General features: G+C 42.9%; 1 protein-coding gene across 2 annotated transcripts in view; it reads right to left on the bottom strand.

The window, feature by feature from the left end:
- Positions 1-12,018, bottom strand: part of DSE (dermatan sulfate epimerase) — a 49,429-nt gene extending 37,411 nt beyond the window's left edge. The window contains exon 1 of one of the 2 annotated variants that reach the window (XM_030556161.1): positions 11,937-12,018. The gene's annotated coding sequence lies outside the window, so the exon portion shown is untranslated. Of the gene's footprint in view, positions 1-7,879; positions 7,921-11,936 lie in introns of those variants that run through there. The other variant, XM_030556162.1, reaches the window with a different exon arrangement.
- Between the last annotated feature and the right edge of the window lie 348 nt (positions 12,019-12,366).

The raw sequence follows: 12,366 nt of genomic DNA, 5'->3' as shown, positions 1-12,366 counted from the left end.
GGTTCTGCCAGGGGGATCAGTTTTCATTTAAGCTCCAAAAGAGGCTCTCCAGGAGCTGTTCTAACTATTTGATAAGATTAGCACACTGGATGTGGCTCACCATTTAAGACATGCACACTGTCAATTTCTTATCTTCAGTTCGGGGTTGAGATTCCCCAAGCAGGAGCACAAAGTTAGGACAAAATTGGGGCCCACTCCTCTTCTCCTTTCACTTCGGAAGGAGCTGTGTAGTTGCAGTTTTCCATATAACCCCACTTTCATAAACAGATAGTTAAGGGTTAATAGAACAGGAGTACTTCATGTCTCTTTTGACTGTAAAGGGTTAACAAGTTCAGTGAGCCTGGCTGTCACCTGACCAGAGGACCAATCAGGGAATAGGATACTTTCAAATCTTGTGGGAGGGAAGTTTTTGTGTGTGCTGTTTTTGCTTGTTGTTCACTCTGTGGGCTCAGAAGGACCAGATGTGCAACCAGGTTTCTCTCCAATCTCTTTGATACAGTCTCTTATATGCCCAGAATAGTGAGTACTAGGTAGATAAGGCGAGTTAGGCTTATGTTTGTTTTCTTTATTTGCAAATGTGTATTTGGCTGGAAGGAGTTCAAAGGTGTATTTGGCTGGAAGGAGTTCAAATTTGTATTTTGCTGAAAGAATTTTAATTTGTACTTGTATACTTAGGCTGGGAGGGTATTCCCAGTGTCTATAGCTGAAGGACCCTGTAACATATTCCATCTTAAATTTACAAAGATAATTTTTACTGTTTTTTTCTTTCTTTAATTAAAAGCTTTACTTGTTTAAGAACCTGACTGTTTTTTTTATTCTGGTGAGATCCCAGGGGACTGGGTCTGGCTCCACCAGGGAACTGGTGGGGAGAAAGGAGGGAAGGGGGAGAGAAAGGTTATTTTCTCTCTGTGTTAGAATTACTTTCTCTCTCAGGGAGAGTCCGGGAGGGGGAGAGAGAAGAAGGGGAGAAGGTGAATTTTCCTGTTTTGAGATTCAAGGAGTTTGAATCACAGTAATCTTCCCGGGTTACCCAGGGAGGGGAAGCCTGGGAGAGGCAACGGTGAGGGAAAGGGTTTACTTTCCTTGTGTTAAGATCCAGAGGGTCTGGGTCTTGGGGGTCCCGGGGCAAGGTTTTGGGGGGACCAGAGTGTACCAGACACTGGAATTCCTGGTTGGTGGCAGCGCTACAAGTACTAAGCTGGTAATTGAGCTTAGAGGAATTCATGCTGGTACCCCATCTTTTGGATGCTAAGGTTCAGAGTGGGAAATTATACCATGACACCCACATTATCTGAGTTATGTTCCCATATCATGAAGTATGAATTCTCCTCATCCAGATACAATATAGGCACTCATCTGAGAAGAAGCTATGATAATGAAAGGTGGTACTGTGAACAAAGAACAGGACAGGGACTCAGGAGATCTGAGTTTTATTCCTGTGTCTGTCACAGACCTTCTTTCACCATCAGACGAATCATTTTGTCTATGATTCAGCAAAGCACTTAAGCCCATGATGAAACAAATCTATCCTTGTTCAGCAAAGCACTAAAATGCATGGTTAAGTCTCAGTGAAATCAACGTGACTTAAGTACGTGGCCAATTCTTGCTTTGCTGATAGGGTGGCCAGGTGGCCCGTTTTCAACTGAATCTACTGAGTGGACACCCAACATCTGGTTACTGTGGGCAGGGGAAGTACTAATTCATCACCTGCACCAGCCCCTACTCAGCCCAGGCCACCTCCTACCAGCATTGGGTGGCTGCAGCTTCCAGCTCCAGCTCTGCAGGTGAGTCCCTCCCGACCCACACATGGAGTGGGAGGAGAAAAGCAGTGAGAGACAGAGGGAGAGGGAAAGAGGAGCAAATGGTGGGGTGGGCCTCAGGGAAAAGGGGCAGGGCAGGTGCGGGGCCTCGGGGAAAGAGGCAGGGTGGGTTGAGGCCTGGCGGAAGGGGTAGGGAAGGGGAGGTTCCGGCACTCCTCCGGGATTGTCCAGTTTTTAAATATTACAAAGTTGGCAACCATATTTGCTGAATAGGGATGGACTCAATCACTTGCCTAAGTGCTTTGCTCAATTGGGGCTTCTGGGCTTAGGAACACAATTAAAATGCACTCTGGGTCCATCCTAGCTGAAAGAGTCAACACATTTTAGAATAAGCAGCAAAGAGTCCTGTGGCACCTTAAAGACTAACAGATGTATTGGACGTGGGTGAATGCCCACTTCGTCGGATGCATGGGATGCATGGGTATTCACCCATGAAAGCTCATGCTCCAATACATCTGTTAGTCTATAAGGTACCACAAGACTTTTTGCTGCTTTTACAGATCCAGACTAACACATCTACCTCTCTGATACTTGACATTTTAGAATGTTCTCCATCAGTCTAATGGGGATAATTTTCTCCCACCTTACATGGTTGTTTAAAGGGTAAATTCATTTATTTTTATATCTATCTTCAGATGTAAGGTGCTATGTAAGGACAAAGGATAAAATTTGGCCCCAAATAGTAACAATTATAATAATAAAAGCACACATGTTTTAGATTCACTACAAATGGATTGATTTATATAGCAAAATTTAATTACTGTAGTAGAATTCATTTATTTTGAAAATTAACTTCTGCAAGCTGAATACCCTTTAACAGGACAGTCAACTGACTTATATTGTTTGTGTATTGTTCTCTAATGTGCTTTTTTTTCTAAAATAATGAACATTACAGAAATAAATCAAGTTATTTTGCAAATGAATAAAAAACCTTATTACTTGCACAGCTGTTATTTCAACAAGCAATTCCAAATCTGTTCAGATAATTGGCAGCTCATTCAATCAGATATCAGTGGGGAGATAGTTTGTTAGACAGAAAGGTTAGGATACCGGGCAGTCAGATAATTGGGATCCTATCATACACTATTATTTAAATTAAGAGATTTCCCTTAATCTTGTCTCAGAATGTGAAGCCACATAGCCGCCATACACAACTTGGAAGCTAAGCTTTAGAAAGCCATTCAACATTTTGGGGAAAGAATTTTCTTTGCCTAATTAGTAGGAAATCACTCGCGGATACAGTCAGTATAAAAAGAGGGCAAATGCCTAACTGGCCAAGAAAAAGGTTAATATACCAATTTCTCAATAGTTTGAAAGGACAGTTTCCTGTGAATCACAATCAGTGGACGGATGTTCAACTGTAGCCAAAATGTGTCATAACATTGAGGGCCCTTATGGAGCTGAATATTGCTATGTGCAAATTGTGAGTCCTCCAAATAAAGTTAGGTTGATATAGCATTTAAGGTAAAACAAGAGGTAGGCTTTACTCTAGTTAGAAGTGCATGCAAAGAAAATTCCAGCATTGAGCTCCACAAGATGGGGAGGGTGAGAGGGAGGGGTGGAGACCCACAAGGTTCCCTGCCTATACAGTTTCACCTCATTTATGGTAAAACCCTTTAAATAATCTGATCTTCTAGATCCCTCATGGTGTCTTTACAACATAGGCATTATTTGGAGTGTCCTGGAACTAACTTTGGGGACTGATTATACAGTCATTGTGCTCAAAAAACGTTACTAAACTTTAGTGGAAGTTTGGCTGGCATGACAACTGCAGAATAATGCTCTACAAGTCCAAAAGCCGAAGTGACCTAAGACCTTGCTAGCACCCTCAACTCCAGTGAGGCTCATCTCTTATATGAGCAGATGTACATGATGGAGACTAAGCACTCAGAAGAGTGATACAATTGAAACAGTACCATAGTTTTAAATGAAACTCTCTTCCATCATAATGAAAAATGTCAAGTTCTGCAAGAGAACTTGTCTTCTAAAAAGGGGCTCTTGAGTTTCAGGGATATTGTTTTTGTCATTCTGTTCTTTAATTGTAATAAAAACATAATTTCTTGATACACTATTCATAGTGATAGCTTCTACTACTCAGGTTAATATATTGCGTTAGTCCATCCCCAATCCTGTCTTGAATTACACAGTGACGACACTTCCCATGTAATAACTTAAATTGCATGATAATATCAGCCCATTAAAGCAACAATGTCAAAATACAAATCTTGAAAACACCCACTCACAGCCAATCAGATAAAAGAGCTGTGAAAATGTGAGTGGAAAATTATCTAATTCCAATAACAGCTGCTTTCTTATGTTGGTCTGAACAGCAGAGTGTATTATATTCCCCTAAATAGGCATGCATAGACATCCTTTTGCACAACTGCTGATAACTGCCAATAATATAGTTAAGTCTCTCAGCTGGTTGTAGGCTAGGTCACTAGTCATGGTAGGCTAGGAAATTTCCTTTTTGGCACTTGGCCCACAGTCTTCAAAAAATTAAGCAAATCTTTCCATATATACATGTTGCAATTTAGTCTCATTGATGGTAATGGAAATAGCTGGTAAATCCTCCACATATTGACTGGAGAATTGTTTAGCCTGAAATAGCAAGCTCCCTCACTATTTTCCCATTAAAAAAGTGATTTAATACTGGTTTAAATATTTAGCAAAACAGAGTTACATATGGAAGAGCAATCAACCAATCTGGTCTGAGATCAACAGAGCTTAAGAGCTAAACACTGTAATACAGGTAAAGGGAATTCCTGGATATGTGTGCAGTTCCCACATGTGTGCATGTACCCCATGGCAAATTAAGCAGGACACAGAGAGGGCCCAGGAAAAGTACCACCTGATTCTATACAAATTATAACCTAACTATTCAGACTTCCCATACTTACACAGTTCAAACAGCACTAGAAACAAGGTATTTTCTGTTCTTTTCAGAACTTCATGATGGGACAATGGGGCAAGAAATTCAGATGTTCCAGTACAGTCAGCAGAAGTCCTCTGTTTCATTCCCTCCCCACACCCATTTAAACCATGCAAAACCAGTGACCAAACATCAGTCCAGTGCCAAATAAGAGAATAAAATACTGAGAAGAGTTCAAAAGCACAACTTCCTGATTCACAATATACCTTTACTATGGGCCATTACTTCATTTATTTTACTGTAGAGCAGGGGTCGGCAGCCTTTCGGAAGTGGTATGCCAAGACTTCATTTATTCACTCTGATTTAAGGTTTTGCGTGCCAGTAATACATTTTAACGTTTTTAGAAGATCTCTATCTATGTCTATAATATATAACTAAACTATTGTATGTAAAGTAAATAAGGTTTTTAAAATGTTTAAGGAGCTTCATTTAAAATTAAATTAAAATGCAGAGGCCCTCAGACCCGAGTGCCAGTGAAAACCAGCTTGCATGCCGCCTTCAGCACACGTGCCATAGGTTGCCTACCCCTGCTGTAGAGTCCACTGGGTAGAAAAAATGTTAAATGGCAAATGTTATTGATTTATTTATTGTTCTGTAAGCAAATACATTTTAGCTTGAGAAAATAATTTGTATTGAAACACTGTACACACGATATGCAAACCCACAGTATGAAAGCCAGGAAGTCAAATACAGGCACAGCATGTTTCCTAGGCACTAACCTTCCAAAATTAGCAATCTGTCATCGTCATCCTAGAGTTTTCGGATACGGACAAGCATTTTGAACTTTGCTTTTAATTCATCTCCATAAATCTCAACTACAGCTAATATGTTTGCAAAGGCATCTTACTAAGAAAAAAGTTGGTTTTTCACTATTTATATCCCACTACGAGGTATACAGAGAAATAAGAGACAACCAGAGACAATATTTTTCAATACTAAGGAAATAATATTTGATGTATGTAATACTGAACAATTTCACTGGCTAATTAAAATTAAGTTTATACATGGTTTTAAATTATGCACTTAGCTCTCCATGTATTTAGAGGAGTGTGCAGCCCTGCAAGAAATATCACCTCATAAAAACCTAGGTTCCCTGTAAACTGCATGGCCACACAGCAGGCTATTAAACACCACACAGGTGCTTGATGAACCTGCCTGGCTGGGACCTGCCGGGGGAGGGGCGCCCCTCTCCCAGTCCCAACCCAGCCCCAGACTTGCTGCGACCCCAAACGCCTCATCCCCGGCCCCACCCCGAGCCTGCACCCCCAAACAGAGCCCTCACACCCCTGCACCCTAACTCTCTGCCCCAGCCTTGTGCCCCCTCCCACACTTCGAATCCCTCGGCCCCACCCCCATCACATGAATTTTGTTCTATGCACCAATATGGTGGTGATGCGTCATTCCGCACACGTGTGGGAAAAATTAGAAGGAACACTGGTAAGAACTAAGGGTTGCAAAAAGTTTGCAACATGCTACTGGTAAAATAGCTACAGCAATGTACTTTAGTCCGTTTATTTTAAGCATTTTTAATCTGCCCATTTTCTCTGTATGTAGACTTCTTGCAGTTATTTTTTCACGTCTTATAATTTGTCATTTTACAACCGTTTACATAGAGCAATAAAAGCGAAGCGCACTATATTAAAAAGATTAACTGCAAAGTTTTGTCAGTTTCAAAACAAGATTTAAACTGTTGGTACACCAACAACTGATTTTTTTTCTAATATAATATTTACTTAGTATTGAAATGCTCCTTCAGTAATCTCCTACTTGTGCTAACATTATTATCCTTAACTCCATTTAGGCCCTTTTATCCCACGCTCCATGGAGTGAATAAGTCATTTTGGGATATTCCTAAAGGCACTCATTCCCAACTAGTGCAGACTCGTTTAAATATTTGCATTCGTTGAATGAAACATCAATCAGTGTCACCATCAAAAATGTAAAACTACACAAACACAGAGAAAGATGTCCTGAATCACACAGCCTTAGTACTTTTTACTTCAGACTCAACTGAAGTCACTTATTAAGGGATAGGTATGTAGTTCAGGATATAAAATACAGTTATTTTTATTTGTAAAATCTTTCCAGAGAAATTAAGATTAATAGAAGAAAACTCTAGAACATGTTTAGTCTTTCAGTTAGGATGGACCCAAAGTATGTTTTAATTGTGTTCTCAAGCCCTGATAACATTCAAGGCTATAATCCTGGAAACACATTCACATGTTATTTATTAACTATAAACCACAGTTATGGATTAGGACCCTGTCATGGCAGGCACTGCACAAACACATAACAAAAATATAGTCCTAGCACCAAAGAGCCTACAGTCTAAAGCAATGGTTCTCAAACTTACTTGATTGAGCTCCCCTTCTTTGTGTCTGTAGTCATTTATACTCCCTCCCCACCCGCAAGTACATATACCACCACTCAACTCTGAAGGCAGAATGAAGAGCAGCAGATTCTGGCCAGAAGTCCAGCTCTGAAGGCGCTGCACCAGCAGCAGCACAGAAGTAAGGATGGCAATGTGAAAAGCTGTATTTGTCAATATCACTCACTGTTCACAGCAGACGCAGAAGTGTGCAGCAGCGCACAAGTAAGAATGGCAATGTGAAAAATGATATTCACCAATATCACTGTTCACAGCTGATTTATTGCCCCACTGGCACCCTTACTTCTGCCTTGCTGCTGCCACCCCTGGGCTGACAGCCGGAGCCCTACCTCCTCCAGGTAAGGATTGGAGATGAGGAGGAAAGAGACCTTAACCCTGGGATGCCTCCGGAGAAGGAATTCGGTGGGGGGGTACTTGAGCCACTGCCAACGAGGCACTGGGCAAGTGGAAAGAGAGCCTAAGTGGCAGGGCTCCGGTTATCTCCTTTATCCCCACCTTCCAGTGTGCACGGCCCTTCTGCACGAGCGCGAACTATCCTGGGCTGACAGCCACAACTTTTCAAAAAAACCCAAAAAATAAAATAAAGCACATAGCTCGTGCCTCCCTTAGCACATTCCCACACTTCCCTTGGCAGGCTCGTCCCATAGTTTGAGAGCTGTTGGTCTAAATCAGGGATCGGCAACCTTTGGCATGCAGCCCATCAGGGAAATCAGCTGCAGGCCAGGATGGTTTGTTTACCTGCAGTGTCCACAGGCTCGGCTGATCACAGCCACTGGCCACGGTTCGCCGTTCCAGGCCAATGGGGGCTGCAGGAAGCAGTGGCCAGCACATCCCTTGGCCTGCGCCACTTCCCGAATGCAGATAGCCGCAGATTTTCAGGGCTCCAACGATGATCCCTCCTGGTCTTAAAGTCTATGAGTTTATGAGATTTTAGTGGAGCTACGATTTCACCCTGGATTATATTCCTAGCTCTGCTATGACTAGTGCTCATAAAAACATCTGAAACAAAACTTAAATGCCTCATATTAGTTTGGGCTGCTTTTTATGGAGGAGTTATAAAGAAATAACTTAGATTCAGCCTGGTTACTAAATGCAGTTAAGTTCCAGAATACAGATTGGTACCAAGTTTGTAACACAAAGCTGCTGTAACTTGGTTCTTGATATGGCTCTGTGTATAATGTAGACTGGGCAATTTTTTAAAACAGGCTGGGACAAACTTGTTGCTGGAATGTTACTTAAAGGGATAAGAAAAGGTCTCCAACATAGGTCAGTCTTTTCTCAAATCAACTTTTTTGTATTATCTGGTTAGACCAATCAACCAAAATGGTTTGGGGAAAGTGTTTTATATCCTTTAAAAATAGTTGTATTGCTAGTTAAAGGCACCAGACTGACAGCAGCGGGAACAAAAATCTTTTTACTCAATGAATGGATATATCATGGATACGAACTGTGCAAGTTTCTACATGCAATCCTCGAAATGTGTCTCAATCTTGACCTAGAGGGATCACTTCTGTATGGAGTGCATCCGACGAAGTGGGTATTCACCCACGAAAGCTCATGCTCCAATATGTCTGTTAGTCTATAAGGTGCCACAGGACTCTGCTGCTTCTGTATGGGGAGGATAGTTCTGTTTATAATCCCATTCAATACTTGTTCTCTCTGCTGAGACTACTAATTAGGCCTTGTCTACACTAGAACGGATTTGCATGTATAGCTAAGTAGGCATACCTAATCTAGCTAGTGGAGATGCAGTTTATACCAGCAAAACAGTGATTTCACCAATATAGCTTATACCAATTTCCTGAACAATACAAGATATACTAGTAAAAGGGCTTTTTTGAACAGAATAACTGCATCTATATTTGATTTTTGGTGGCACAGGTATGTCGGTTAGGCTGTGATCTCTTCTCCCGCCACACACACATTCCTAGCTGGTGTAGCAATGCAGGCAAAACTTTTAAGGGTAGACCAGGCCTTGGTAATAAATAAGAACATTTGTTCACTAGGAACTGAACTATCATACTCAAGTCACCCAACACCCATTCCACAGTGGGAATGACCTGAACTGGATTTATAGCTTGAGTTCTGATGAAAGGCTTTCTATCCCATTATCATTCTCTTGAGCAAGTGAAATGGAATGCACAGAAGACTTCAACAGGTTTAGAGATCTGGATAAAATGTTATTAATCCTAAAGTCCTGGTACTTTATATCTAAAACTCTATTTGTCTACTGTTTTCATTATTGTTATTTTTATTCGTATACCATCCAAATTGTGCTAGATGCACCCAACCAATGTGGTTTGCCCACAAGTAACTAATACATATCTATTTCCTGTTCCGGTATTGGAGAGATTTGTTTACTACTATTCCAGTTATAGTTAGATCAGTCTGTAAGGTGTGAAGTGCCTTGAAAGTTCAGCTAAAGCTTTAAGCTCTGGTTCTTTGATTCATAAACTCTTCTCTCTTTTAACTGATCTTGCATTAAAACGTAATGCTCAATTTGCAGAGTCATTCTTTTGGTGACAATACAAAGTGATATCAAACATTAAACAAAAACAAAAACAAACAAACAAACAAAATCATCAAGCTATATATACAGCCAGATAAATGTGAGATAAGAGCTTCTGTACTTAGCAAGAATAATAGAAAAGATTGCTAGGAATTAAAATTGTTATTGTTTTATTTAGCTCTAACAACTTTGGACCAATACAATGTATTCCTTTAAAACCCCTTTGTTTTGCTGTTCAGGGCAATTTAGAGATAGAGTGTCAGCTTTAGCTTGAGATTTCCTTACTTTTGCTGTTTTGTGCTAGAATCTTTATATTACTTAGCTCACAAAAAGTGCATGTAAGCAATGATCACTTGTAAGTGGATTCAAAGTTGAAATGAGATTCTGCATATCAATAGCACTGTCCATCCAAAGATCTCTAAGCAATTATCAAACATTACATTGACTAAACCTCACAACAACCCTGTGAGATGGGAAAAGTACAGACATCCCTGTTTATGGTGGAGAAAACGGAGGCCTGGAGAGGTGAAGTGACTTGCCCCAGGGTGACCCGACAAGACTATTTTAGAAGCAGAATCTAAATATTGACTCCACATCTTGAACTTCAACTACTAGATTTAAAATATTTTGTTGTGCTGCAATATATATTGGCAACATAGTATGATAAAGACAGCCAATGAGCCACCTCTTGCCTGGAATTTCTTTGTTTTTGCTGGATTGTGTCAAAAAACTTTAATGTTACTGAAATAGACACTGGCCTTTCTGTGGCAACCAAAAAACATGCTGTTATTGTGTACGTTTGAAGGACAGTTTAGCAAACAGCTTCTACCTCAGCTTCACTATCCAGAGAAATAATTATATTGAGTCTTTATGAACTCACATTGTTTTGACATGGAAGAATCTGTAGTGCTAGAAAGGTAAGGATTATAACCACTTTGCTGCAACTTCATTTTGGAGCACCAGATATTGATGCCTGTGTTCCAGGGTATTATCAATTTAGTACAGTATGTGATCTCTCTTCTTTTAAGGAAATATATCCCACCATCATCATGGGAATGGGGGGATGAAATTGATGATCTAGTAATAATGGTCCTATAGCACTTAAACATTTTTGATAACAAGCAAAAATGGCAAGCTGGTCAACCTCAGGCAAATCATGCTCTTGCTCTGTGCCTCAGTTTCCCTAGCTTCAAAACAAGGATGCTCACCTTTCACATGGGCATTTTATAAGTCTTAACTCATTAGTGTCTGTAAAGAGCTTGGGGGCTCTTGGCGCTACAGAAGAGCACAAAGCTCCAAAGTTTAAAGCTTTTGTACTACTTTTAGTCATTTTGTTCCCACCTAACCACCCAACCTTTCTCTAATACAGCCCAATTCTGTAAGGTGCTGAATGTCTCAAGTGGTAATGAGCAGCCATTGCCTAGACCAGTGGTTTTCAACTCTGAGGGTCCGCAGAGTAGGTCTAAGATTTCCAAATTGCCTCGCATCTCCAATCGAAATTTTTTAGGGGGCTGCAAACGAAAAAAGGTTGAAAACCACTAGAGTAGACCATTGAAAGGACGCTGACCCTCAGGATCACTTCCCAAGTGGTTTGTTGCAAACTGATTTAGACAGGTAAGGAAAACTGACATTTCTACTCAAATTCTACTGGCTTGATTCCCAAAGGTGATGAGCCACATCGGAGTCAGTAGGTCACTTTGGTGGCCACAGCACCTCTGCAAATGAAAAACAAACCAACCCATCCCTCTCTCTGGATGTGTCAATCCCCCTTACATTTCCTGGTAGAGGGAGATCACTGACTGGAAGCACTTTGTCAAAAAGAAAACATGCCACATAACTCCTGGCTGCAAAGAACTATTCGGAAATGCAATTGCTGCGTACGCTGGGGGGAGAGGGTTCAGCTCCAGGCTTGACGAGAACCAGGAGTCGGTCAGGCTCAGCCGCACACGTGTCCCGGCACTGCGGTACACAACACATCCCAAGAGAGCACGGCTCACGCACTTTGGTGAACTCTTCCCGAGCCCCACAACAAGCCCCTCGCCCGACTCACTGCCCGACGCCCCGGAGCAGCAGCGGCTGCCGTGGGGTTAGCGCGGCTCGAGAGCCCCTGCGCTTCTCCCGGGACAATGGATCCGATCTTCTCCAGCCCCAGCCCCAGCCCCAGCCCCAGCTGCGAGGGGCAGGGCCGGGAGACAAGCGGAGCCCCCCGCCCGCGGCGGAGCCGCTCCCAGAAAGTTTCCACTTCCAAGCGCATGGGCGAGCTCCCGCGCCCCCTTCACCCCTTACCTCGCCCCCGAGTCTCCTGCTCAGCCCGTCCCGGGCGCGGCGGCAGCGCCCGGCAGCCGCAGGGGGAGCCGCTCCGGAGGCGCCCAGCTCATCGAGTCGGCCGGGCCATCCCCGCGCGGGGCGGACGGAGGCGCCTGGGGCCGGGCGCGGCGCGCAGAGCCGGGATGTGCAGGCGCCGCCGGGACACCCGAGCGCCGCCAGAGCAGAGGGAGGAAACCGCAACGTCACCGAGTGCGGCTGGGGGAGGGGAAACGCCTGGGGAGCCCCCCGCGCCCACCCCCTCCCCCGCCTGGGCCCGGACATCCTCCCTCCCGGCTGGAGAGCAGAGCATGACCCCACCCCTGCTGAGCCTGCAGGGCGCTTCCTCCCCCGAGGTGCAGCACAAACAAGGCACATGCTCCCCCCCCCCCCGGCCTGCAGGGGACACAAC

Source organism: Gopherus evgoodei, chromosome 3 (genome assembly GCF_007399415.2).
Source record: "Gopherus evgoodei ecotype Sinaloan lineage chromosome 3, rGopEvg1_v1.p, whole genome shotgun sequence".
In the NCBI taxonomy this organism is placed as follows: domain Eukaryota; kingdom Metazoa; phylum Chordata; order Testudines; family Testudinidae; genus Gopherus; species Gopherus evgoodei.
This window is presented reverse-complemented; position numbering and strand designations above follow the sequence as displayed.